Genomic DNA, 12,607 nt, shown 5'->3' on the forward strand with positions numbered 1-12,607 from the left:
TGTGATTTGATTATATTTTATTTGAATTGCTTGATATGAGGATATTGGTGTTAGTTTGTATAGATTTCATGAAGCTTTCAGTCGCATAAGTGTAGAGATCATGCTAGATTTCTCCTAGGATGTGGATTGCTTGGGATGGTCAGTCAGTTGGTTAGGTCCATGTGAGTTTTTTGCTGATGATATCTTGTACATTGTTATTTTATTGTTTTGCAGGCATTCCTTGTGATTATCTGTGTGAGTGTGGTGTGAGTGTGGTGTGTGTGAACCATTTGAATGGTGCCTCATACTCCTCCCCCTGTCTAGTATGTTCCCTTGGTGTCGCATGATTATTCGTTGTTGTTGGATTCAAACCTTATTGCTAAGGCTAGGTTATCCAAATTTGTGACACTTCCACTTCCACTTGTCCCAGATGACTCTAACATGTGTGATTAGTTCTTAACCTCTTGCAACAAAAGGTCTGGCCTTGTTCGTGGTACAATTATCCTCATGATGCCTAAGAACCTGAGCAAAACTCTTTCTTTACCATACCATGGGAAACCTTTTCCTACTAGCCATCAACTATTCTCCAATGAGGATATTCTGAAGTTCTTACAGAAGTAAACCTAGGATGTCTTGGGGGTTATCATTACTTCAGGAGTTAGTGTGTACATGATTTCCAATCCTTTCTAGAAACAATTGTGCCAATTCCTTTAGAACAGGTTTATGCCTGCCAAAACCCCTTCTAGTTATCTTTTGAAGGAGTTATTTATAGCTTCCTACATGGTGTTGAAAGGTATCACCATCATTGATTAGAGTTCATATCTCCTAGCTAGAATGGGGTGCATTATTTTTGCGAGCTTTTGATTTCGTGTTTTTGCAATTAAAACTTATTTTTTGAGCATTTTAAAACAACCTTGGATATTTTTTATAAATGGCAGTGACATTATAGTTCACTACATAAATGTCATATCACACACTATTGCTCTTTTTTAACATGAAGATATGTGATATATCGTGCATCTATCATCGTTTTGGAGCTCCCAACAAAATGCACACTATCCATAATAGAGGGAGAAATGCTATTAGAATTGGAATTTTCAAGCTTTTTAGTAAGAAATTGTTACTTAATCCACTCTTGTGTGAGGGAAAAAAATGATGCCCAACCAAGAATTATCTAATCACAAGGCCACATAATTGATATTTAAAGCACAAATTACTCTTGCCTCTTGAGTCACATCTCCTTATTCTTGCCTATGAAAAGTGTCCATAACTGGGATGCTTTAGCCAATCTTGGTAGTATCTTCTTTTATCAACCTTATGGTGATGTAGATAATCCTTTGATACTTGGTATCCAAACAACATGGCATCTTCAAATGCTCAATATGTATGGTCATAATAGCTTGCTAGCAATGGATGCAAAATTTGGCACTAATAAATATAAGGTACTATATTTCTTATTCTTTCTTAGCTTTAATTTTGTAATTATGTTATCCCTAATTTTTTAAATTTTTAGCTTCTCTATGCAATTCCATTTGTATACAATTCTTGTGTTTGATCATTTTCATAATGGAGTGCTTGTGGCATGGACCATTACATCCTTGTCTTATACCACATCAATTACATCATGGCTAGCTGCATTAAGAAATCGATTCTTGGACTATAACAATTTATGGGAACCAAATGCTTTTATGGTGGATGATGCTCAAGAAGAAATCAATGCTATTTGTTAAGGTTTCTTTCTACAATTACATTTGTTGTCTTTTCTCATCATGGTTAACCACAAAATTGTTTTATCCATTTGTGTTTTCATAGTTAGGGAGGTTTTTGGTGTTCCTATATATGTATGTATATGGCAATTTTGTGATGATATGCTTAGAGCACTTTGCAACATTATACACATGAAAGATACACCTAATTCACATGAGAATGCTAGGATAGATGAGGCTCAAACTCTATTATTAGATTATATGAAAAATACAAGAGGAAGAATCATTCATCAAGTACTTCAAGGATACATGGTCATCTTGTATAGGTAACCCTATATACAATAGTATGCTTGTTGCCGAATTCAAAGATATTGTGTCTTATTCCCCTTCTTTCTATATTGTTCCTTCTCTTCCAATTTTACCTATTAGGGACAAGGAATACATACTACTATTAGACATCCAAATACACTTTAATCTCAAGGAGGATTATTGTTTTGCAATCACAAGCTTCTGATGTGCGGCAAATGGCATAGGTGATGTCGAAAATGAATCCAATGAAGAATTACTTAAATTGGACACTGAAATTGTAGATGAAAAGTTTATTGATGCAGGGGATGCCCTTTCTCTTTATTTCAATAAGACAAAGGATGTTGAGAAAGGATTGGGGATTATTGATGATGAGATTTTAACCGTCTTCAAGACTGACTTCGAATTTCCAATTTTGGAGGAGAGCAGTCAGAGTATGTTAAAGAATTGCAAGATACCAATGAGTCATCATTATTAATTAATATATGGAATCCAACTAAGCTAGAGCATGATGAAAACCAATTGGTAATATTATCATAGGAGTGTGGATATGTTCTACAAGAATTATCCATCATGCAAATCAAGAGACAAATGGTAGCATTGAGTCTTACCACTTAGTTTTAAAGAGTCACTTTGTTAGTGAGAAATGCAACTTGCATGGTCAACGCATTGACTAGTTGATTGAGAAGTTGGTTTGCTCTTATCATGCATACTATTGGTACTAAGATATGCTAAAAGATGTAGATTTCAAGAAGTAATTTAATGTTTTAAAGGTCATAGAAAATTCCATTCAAAGAGCTAAAGAAATACCAGATTTTCATGTGAATTTTATTCATGGTGATAGAAGTCGGGCTTCAATATAGAGTTGCACAAGAGATGGCCATTGGTACCATGTTTGAAATGTCAATTGTAGTTGGACATGTTGCACTTGTGATTGATCACAAACACAGAATATATGTAAACATCAAGGAAGGTCCTTATGTTAAATGGAATAGAAGTGGAGACCATTGTAGGAAAATCCAGGGAGTTATATGGTGCACAATTTCATGAGCACTAAAGTAAGTAGTTAATATATCACCACTATGGTTGATTGAAGAATTGTCTAGTAAATTTTTAATGTTTGCATTCTAAGTTTTTTCTTATTTAGGATACATGACAAGTTTCACCCTAAAAGGAGAATGGGTCACATGTCCACTCACTTGACATGCACACTATAAAGGTATGAGGATGAAAGGTATGGTGTAAGAATAATGATGTTAGCAAATTCCATATGGTGTAAAATTTAATGGTAATATGTGATATATAGGGTTACATAGAATGTAAGGGATGGTGTACAATATTGATCTATGCTCAATAGCATCATCGAGAAAAGCAAGGGGAGGCATGCCACAAATCTATTGTAGAAGTAATTGACTGTCATTAGCTTTATCATATGCCCCATGGTTGACATACAATTGAGACCTTGGACTTTGTGACCAAATGTATTTTGACCTAACAATTTTGACACCATCATGAAGATATCTCAATACCTTAAAGACTTTGTGATGGAAGCCAATGCCACATGAAAATATCATGCAAAGCTTTTGATCTTGAAGATCCAAAGTATGAGTCTTAGGTGTCGATGGTATACTTTTATGAATGTAGCTTGTGAGGGAGCTTGTTGCAATTGCATTTGCATTTGCAAACACATCTTGTCTCTACTACGGGACAATGGTAAAAAAACTACAAGAAAATATCTCAACTAATCATAGATATGACTCACATGTAGTGTAGCTTTTCTTAATTATCATTATCATTGTTTGTAATGAATTTAGTTACAATGACTGATCAGAGTGAATCAATACTATCAGTTTTTGTTATCAATTGTATTTTAATTTATTCTAATTTTATTACTTATTTAATTATATTCCACATCTATGGATCCCATGTATTTCAGCATCCTTTTCAGGCCTCTAGTGTCTCGAATTAACCACGATCGATCTATTCCTTGTAGCCTTTTGAAGATAATTTGCCCTTGAAAGAGGTGGTCAATATTGGCTACGTGTTCTAAATGTGACACATTAAGAGCCCCATGAAAATGCCCCAGCATATGCTAAGAAGATGAAAGAGGACTTTCGCAAGTTGCAAGCTTGTATTGCTGTTCCACCTGCTGCCCAATTGCAATACTTCTTGCATGGAGTAGACTTTAATATCCAAGTGTAGTTGAGCAATGTCCCTTTAGCAAATATAGATACAGCTATAACTCAAGCAGTGGAAGTAGAGTCAAGTCCTACTTACAAGCGGCCTATGCATAAGGGGTAAATTTAATTTTGAGCCTTAGTCCTAGAAATAGTTTGGGATTGGTTAGTGGAGATCAAGGTGCGATCAATACTTCTATGACCAACCTGAACGGTAGATGAAGCATGATGGAAAATGTGCCTTTGTTGCTAACTACTCCAAATATTGTTAAGCCAACTATGAGCCAAAGAGCTCCTTTTGTAAACCAAGGGTTAGTACATGTAGCCACTCCTTTGCAAGTTGTGTGACCGAAATGATCTATGTGTTTATAAATGCCACATAGCCTTACAACTATGTAGACTTAAAACTGCAAGAAGGGTGGAAAATCATACATGTGGAGTACCTCAAAATAAGATTTTGGCGGTCCTTACTGTCAAGAATCGTGTGGTGGGGGGACTTGCTCAAGATGCTGCGCCGAACACACACAAAATAATTCACAAGGAGAAACTCACTCAAGAGACAAGAAGAGAGATGGAGGCCAAAACGTTTTCTTGCTGGTTTCTTCTTCTTCTTCCACACTCTTTTACAATGTACACAAAGTATAGATAAGATACAACATAAAGGAAAGTGGCCTACTAAGTCAAACAATGCATAACTGACTACACTAGCCGACTGGCGCTATAACTATGCCAGCTGTAAATAGGTGTAACAACCTGAATATAATAAGTAATGAGTCAGTGGCCATGTGAGAGTCATAATGAACACGGACGTGCTAAGTGTAGATGTGTGGACCCATCTAACCAGGCGGTCCATCATTAATGTCCACATGTGTTGAGTTTGTCATCTCAACACTCCCCCTCAAGCTCAACTGCATCTCTGCAACTCCAAGTAAGCTTCGAAAATTTTGAAGCTTCTTTGTATCCAATGCCTTCGTGAAGATGTCAGCTATCTGATCCTGTGTAAGTGCTGACATATACTAAGTCAATCTCACCTGCTAGTACCTTCTCTCTCACAAAGTGGTAGTGTACCTCAATATGTTTTGTCCTGGCATGGAACACAGGGTTCCTAGCCAACTGTATACCGCTCATGTTGTCACAATAAATGACAACTAGACCTTCCACATGCACATCTAAATCAACCAATAACTTTTGCAGCCATACTACCTCACATGCTACAACAGCAGCACCTCTATATTCAGCCTCTGTACTCGACAAAGCAACTGTAGATTGCTTTTTGCTGCTCCAAGTAACTGCTGCACTACCAAGGGAGAACATGTATCCGCTGGTAGATCTTCTATCAGACATACTACCAGCCCAATTTGCATCTGTGTATCCAAACACATGTACATCTACACCTGCCTCATAGAAAAGTCCATAATGTAATGTGGACTTCACATATCTCAATATGCGTCTGACTACATCCAAATGTGGCTTTCTAGGTACTTGCATAAACTGACCCACAAGACCAACAACGTAGCTCAAGTCTGGCTTTGTAATGGTCATGTAGATCAAACTCCCCACTATCCTCCTGAACATAGTAGGGTCTTCTATCTTATCCCCAACATCAGCACTCAACTTTACATTATGCTCCAACGGGACTGCTGAAAGTGGTTTGCATGCTGTCATACCATACTTGGACAACATATCCAAGCCATACTATCTTTGGGACAGCCATATACCATCATCACATCTGATCACCTCAATGCCAAGGAAGTACCTTAGCTCACCTAAATCCTTCATCTCAAACTTCTTCTTTCAAAAGTCCTTGACTTCAGCAATCCCACTATCCCTATCACCTGTAATAATCAAGTCATCCACATAGATGACTATGATGGCCAAACCTGCATCTCTCTTTCTCACATAAAGTGAGTGATCAGCATCAGAAAACATAAAAGACAATATTGACAAGATACTCTTTGATCTTGTCAGACCATGCTCTAGGTGCTTGCTTGAGCCCATAGAGCGCCTTCTTCAACCTGCATACATACGTGGGATGCTCTAAATCTTCATAACCTGCTAGCTGATCCATATACACTTCTTCCTGCAAATCACCATGCAAGAAGGCATTCTTTACATCCATTTGCTGCAACTTCCAACCTTTGGCTGCTGCCAAAGCAATCATACATCTGTCAATTGCCATCCTAGCAACTGGACTGAAGGTTTCTTCATAATCTATGCAATATGTCTGGGCATAGCCTTTTGCAACCAGCCTAGCTTTATACCTACTAATAGAACCATCTGCATTGTGCTTAATCTTATAAACCCACTTACATCTAATAGCTTTCTTACCCTTCGGCAATGATACTAGATCCCAAGTCTTATTGGCCTCTGATTTAACCATCTCCTCATCCATTGCTACATCCCAATGAGTATGACCAACAGTATCCTCAAAACAAGTGGGCTCAACATCCTCAACTAGTTTCACCATATAAGCATAATGGTGAGTTGCATAACCTTCAAAACCAAATCTTTTAATAGGGTATCTCACCCTGCTAGATCTGCATACCACCGGATCACTCAATGGAGCCTTTACATTACTATGAGCTCTCTATACACCTGGTGTCCTGACAGAAGGAATACCAAGCTCATCATCCAAGCTCTCTGAGCCACTGGAGTCTCCATCAAGAACTGCATCAATGCCATCTAACACTTTATTCTTTCCTTTGTCTTTACCTATAGTGCTACTAGATGCACCTGAAGATGTAGAGCTACTCCTTAGTCTCCCAAACCAAGGACTACCAGATGATGTCTCTGGTCCACTAAGAGTCCGTGATTCTTGCTTTTGAGCCTGCACATGAGTGTCATGATCATCATCATCATCCAATGCATCACCACTAGATGCATACCAACTGCTCATTTCATCAAAGATGGCATCCTTGCTCACTCTGAACTTACATGTGACAGGGTTATAACAACGATACCCTTTTTCCTCTAAAGAGTATCCAATAAAGACACACTTTTCAGCCTTTGGATCTAGTTTCTTCCGCAACTCATCTGGCACATGAACATATGCAATACAACCAAACACTTTCAAGTGTGAGACATCAGGCTTCTTACCTGTAAAACATTATTCGGGGGTCATACCATGAATTGCAACTATAGGAGTTCCTGTTCATAATATAAACAGTAGTATGAACAACCTCAAACCAAAAATGCTTAGGCATATTCTTTTTAGCCATCAAGACGCGTGCAACTTCTGCAATATGCCTATTTTTCCTTTCTGCAACCCCATTTTGCTGTGGGGTATATCTACATGTGAACTATCTCTTTATCCCATGAGACCTCAGAAAATCACTGAACTCATTCGAAATGTACTCTCCCCCTCCATCTGACCTCAAGCACTTTACTTTCAAGCATGTTTCTCTTTCAACTGCAGCCTTGAAAGTTCTAAATTGCTTAAACGCTTCACTCTTTTCCTTCATAAAATATACCCACAGCTTTCTAGAACAACCATCAATGAATGTGACAAAGTATGAACTACCTCCAAGAGATACATTTTGTGTAGGCCCCCAAATATCTGTATGCACAACATCAAGGATATTTTTGCTTACATCTCTATCATGTGAAAAGGGTTGTCTTGCCTGCTTACCAAACTGACATGCTTCGCATACCTTATGAAATTCTACAACTCTAAATGTAGGAAAACCTGTAACCAACCCTTTGGACTGCATTAATTTCAACCTTTGTACATTTGCATGTCCAACACGTTTGTGCCAAATTTCAATATTTGCAACAACACCTTTTCCTTTAGCATACATAGCAGCATTCATAGTAGGAATTCCAGCATCCAGAGTAAACATACGTCCAACTTTACTTCCCTTTGCAACCAACCTGCACTTGTCATTGAAGTCTTCTATAAAGCAGCCTTTTGCATTAAATTTGACTTGCATCCCTTGCTCTACCATCTAACCGACTGACACCAAGTTCTTTGTAATAGATGGCACATGTAATACATCTGAAATACTCTTTGTCTTGCCATCATGCAAGGATAAGGGAACTTTTCCAATGTGTGAAATTGGGTGGCATGAATCATCACTTGTCTACACATAACCTGCATTTTGCAAATCTTGCATCTCTCCAAACCATTCTGCATGGCTGGTCATATGATTGGATGCACCTGAATCAACACACCAAACATCATCATGTGTTCCCTTTCCTGTAACAGCATTCAGCATATATGCTGCATAACAAATAGACATTCATTTTTTTCTTCATTATGTCGTGAAGACGATGCATAGTTTCCTTGCTACAACTTACCACTGCGAATATCATCTTTCTTAGCATAACATTGTGACCTGTTTTGCCACAGTAGTGACACACAATACCAGAGTTGTTAGAACCTCTATTCTACCATCCACCTGTTCCTCTAAAGCTCCCCCTGCCTCTAAAGTTACCACGACCTCCTGAAACCTGCATATCACCAAATTGCTGATTCAATCTATTTTGCTGGTTGTCACTACCACGTCCTGTACTACGGCCTCTTAAAGAGAACCTGCCACGTCCCCTTCCTGAACTGGAGTAGAAAGCTTGAACCTGTTTATCACTTCTTTCAGATGTCTCACTCTGCATGTTGATCTCTTCAGTGATCATAAGGAAGACCAACTCATCGAAATCTGGAAATGGCTTTTTGACATATACGAAAGTTATAAAAGACTTCCAAGCCTTTTCATTGTTAAGTCCACCCAAGATAGACAACACCAAATCATCATCATCAGGCATTGCATCAATCACTACCAATGCATCTGCAATGCTCCTTACCTTTAGTACATACTCATTGATAGATATCTTCCCTTTCTTCAATGTATTCAACTCTTGCTTGAGTTGAATCTTTCATGCCTTTGTATTTACGAAAAACATACTTTCAAGTATGGTCCAAGCTGCATATGAATTCTCTGCATTTCTGATATGTCCCTTCATATTATTGTCAATTACTGCAAATAGCCAATACGTGACCTTTTTGTCTTTTGCATTCCATTCCTTCCGTGCCTTTGTCTCTTCTGTAGTTGGAGGATCACTCACCTCCGGCTCCTTTTCTTCACCTAACAAACTCGTAGAGGCCTTTTCCAATAAGGAAGTTTGTGACACGGAACTTCCATGAAGGGTAGTTGTTCTTGTCGAGCTTCTCAATGATGGGGTTTCCATTGTTCTCTGCCATTATCACAAAACTAATACCAAATAGCAAGCAAATCTTCTGCAACCCTCGACCTGTAGTGCACAGCAATACACCAAATAGCCTTTTTTACTGTTTGCTCAACAATACATGCAATCTGCAACCAGTTTGCAAATAAACCTTGTGTTTATTTGCTGGTAAACACCTTTGAACTTACAAATCTGAAATCTGTAATTTGTGCACCTGTATACGGCAGACACAGCTGAAATTGCAGGGTATCTTGAACTGCTGTCCGCAACCTTGCAGCTCTAAAACGGGGCCTGAAATGACCTCGGATGGCCAAAATAGCAGCGGGAAAGCCCTAAAGGACCAATCTACAAAATACACAATGCTCTTTGCGCACACCAAATCTCACTGCAATCTGAGATTTTTGCTCTACCCTGCTTCTGGTGTCTCCACAGGCACTGTCCAAGAGAAAGAGTGGAAGAATGGGAGAGCTTCTTACTCATGGCTTGCTTGCTCGAACCTTGCTTCTTCTCCTTCACTTTAGCCTTCGAAATCAGCCTCTCTCAGTAGCATGGCTCTGATACCATGTCAAGAATCACGTGGTGGGGGGACTTGCTCAAGATGCGAGGCTGAATACACACAGAATAATGCACAAAGGAGAAGCTCACTCAAGAGACAAGAAGAGAGATGGAGGCCAAAACATTTTCTTACTGGTTTCTTCTTCTTCTTCCACACTCTTTTACAATGTACACAAAGTATAGATAAGATACAACATAAAGGAAAGTGGCCTACTAAGTCAAACAATACATAACTGACTACACTAGTCGACTGGCGCTATAACTATGCCAGCTGTAAATAGGTGTAACAATATGAATATAATAAGTAATGAGTCAATGGCCATGTGAGAGTCATAATGACCACCGACGTGCTAAGTGTAGACGTGTGGACCCATCTAACTAGACGGTCCATGAGGGGAATTAACTCAAAATCTTCTAGGGGGAGATGGCCCATGAGGGGGCTAAAAAAGCCCCATGGTAGCTTCCCACATTGCACCATCTATTGATTGTGCTAGGCCAATAGTCTTCACGTTGCCTAGACTATGCCATTTTTTGGAAAACCCACAATGATGCCCTCCTCGTCACTTAATGTCTATGTTTGATGCACCATGCTAGAGTGCGCTGAGCTGGGAAGAAACTCTCTAGAAGAAAGTTGGGAAAAATATGCTCTCTTTTTTTCACTCTAGGTCCTCCACTGACAGGTGGTCAAGGTTGGCTATGGTGGAGAAGGAGGTAAATGAGAAAGAAGGAGATCTTCTTGTGCACTTAGATCAGGATGTAGCTAAAGGTTGGCTAAAGATTGGCTATGGTCAAGGTTGGCTATAGTGGAGAAGGAGGTAAATGAGAAAGAAGGAGATCTTCTTGTGCACTTAGATCAGGATATAGCTAAAGGAAGCTTGTTGGATTAGAGATAGCTCTAATACCATGTTGAAATATCAGAGTGGAAACATGAGAGTGTCCTAAGAGGGAGAGAGAGAGCTCAAGTACAAGAAGAAGATCTTGCTTAGTGATTTGTTTTGAAGTACAACTAGTACACTATCCTAAATCGTGAGAGTGACCTTTAGGCTATTTATGTAGCCTCTGGATGTCTAGGGTTAGGGTTTCCCCTTGCCCTCTAGTTCATTTATACCCAACTACCCTTATCCACCCTTGCATACATGATGCTAGGAGGCATATTCCATAGTGGATTCCGTGAGGTTTTGTGGTGTTATTGCCACGGCTCGTACATAAGGTGGATTCCTTGTGCAAAAAGTCGATGGGGACGCCTATCCTTTTTAGGCATCTCATTAATGTAATGTGCAAGTGGGTGATTCCATAGCGGGTGATTCCACAAAATACATATTTAAATTAATGGATGTTTATGAGTTTAAAGTATGCACTTGTATTAAATTAAGGTTAGGACAGAGTTCCAACCTATTTATTTATTTTGTAGCTGAAGATTGCTAGGTATTCACTTTTGTCGGTTTAATTTTATTACTTTCTAACAATTGTGAATGCTTCAGTTGATGTGTAGAGCAGGTGGTGGCGGTGGCGCTTGGAAGCACTGGGCGATAGCGTGTATTCAAGTTATTAAGAAGAAATTATCATTTTTTATGGGCGTGCATATTAGGTGTGGCGCCAATATTTATTTTGACGTGCTTATTTATTAAAGCACTTGACATATATTTTGTATGCATATGGGCGCACGATTTAAATATTCATTATTGGACATTGTATTTGGCCACAACCCGACTCTTTGGGCACCCAACCGCTTTATTCTTTATTTGGACAAAAGCAAACACAAAAGCTAAAGCATGCTAATTGTAAATTTGGGCAATTTTTGAGCTTGGAGATGAATAATATATTAAATACATGCTTTGCAAAGCGCTCACACAAGGCATGGGGGGAGATTGTACCCAATTGGTCTTCTCTCTTGGTTTTTGAGCAAAAAGTAGAGTTCTTTATTCTTGGGAACCTTCTGGCGCTTGCTACGTACACATATAGCATCCGATTTGCACACCAATACATAGGGTTCACATGCCTATCTCTCAACACTATTCAAGTGTCCATGCTTCCTTCTTTGTCCAAAGAAGATCTTCGTGATGGTGCAAACTACTCCATTTGGTAATGCAAAGTAGAGTGTATCCTTGACACCTTCAACTTGTGGGAATTTGTTACTACCCCAATCCTAGCTAATGGAGGATCCTTGTATTAGTTCTACAATGGACCAAGCAGCCATTTGGGATTGACTCAACTCTAGAGCATGATCTTTTCTTTTTATGAATCTATAAATTGTTATCCTTGTGCATGTGTGTAGACTTTAGACCACCATTGAGGTGTGGCTACTTTCTTCTCTTTACCATTAGAACAGACATTTTCCCACTGTATTTCCATAGAAAAGAAACTATGGATGCTTTCTGTTGATTATTCCCCTTCTATATGTAGGATCACATCAATAGGATGGAGGACCTGCAAGATGAGCTCACATCCCTTGGCAAGAAAATTTCATTAGAGGATGTCTCAATGATTCTCATTACTCATCTACCATATCCCATGTACAATGTCTTCTATACTAGTTGTTTCACCTCTAGGGCTTGGGAGACTACTATATAATCCAATAAGCAAGGTTTAGGGTCTATTCACTTGCTATGATTTGGGCCAATCTTGATTGATTCTCATTATTTCTTTGCCTTGGTTTTTTCTTCCCTAACTTTACTGATCTTGTTTCTTAGTTATACTATCAAGTTA

The sequence above is a fragment of the Lygodium microphyllum genome, chromosome 8, assembly GCF_053477565.2.
Source record: "Lygodium microphyllum isolate KBCC chromosome 8, Lygodium_microphyllum_v1.1.10, whole genome shotgun sequence".
Lineage (NCBI taxonomy): Eukaryota > Viridiplantae > Streptophyta > Polypodiopsida > Schizaeales > Lygodiaceae > Lygodium > Lygodium microphyllum.